At 50.0% G+C, this 484-nt stretch overlaps 1 long non-coding RNA gene across 1 annotated transcript in view; it reads right to left on the bottom strand.

Moving 5' to 3' along the window:
- LOC119591257 overlaps positions 1 to 484 on the bottom strand; it is a 6,229-nt gene that overhangs the window by 430 nt on the left and 5,315 nt on the right. The gene's annotated exons all lie outside the window — the stretch shown is intronic.

Raw genomic sequence — 484 nt, 5'->3', positions numbered from 1 at the left:
GGGTCGTCATCCAGCGTCAGTCGTTCTTGGAGTGTTCCTTTTAGGGTTCGTCCTGAATCGTTGTCTTGGGGTCATCAGTCAGTGCCGGTCTTTTCTTAATGTTCCTTTTAGCGTTAGCCGTGAGTCGTCGTCTTGGGGGTCGTCATCCATCATGCGTCAGTCGTTCTTAGAATGTTCCTTGTAGCGTTAGCCGTGAGTCGTCGTCTTGGGGGCCGTCATCATGTGTCAGTCTTTCTTAGAGTATTCCTTTTAGCGTTAGCCGTGAGTCATCGTCTTGGGGGTCATCATCCAGGAGCGTCGGTCTTTCTTAGAGTGTTCCTTTTAGCGTTAGCTGTGAGTCATCGTCTTGGGGGTCGTCATCATGTGTCAGTCTTTCTTAGAGTGTTCCTTGTAGCGTTAGCCGTGAGTCATCGTCTTGGGGATCGTCATCATGTGTCAGTCTTGAGTCATTGCCTTGGGGGTCGTCATCATGTGTCAATCAGTG

This window comes from Penaeus monodon, chromosome 28 (assembly GCF_015228065.2).
Source record: "Penaeus monodon isolate SGIC_2016 chromosome 28, NSTDA_Pmon_1, whole genome shotgun sequence".
Taxonomy (NCBI): Eukaryota; Metazoa; Arthropoda; class Malacostraca; order Decapoda; family Penaeidae; genus Penaeus; species Penaeus monodon.
This window is presented reverse-complemented; position numbering and strand designations above follow the sequence as displayed.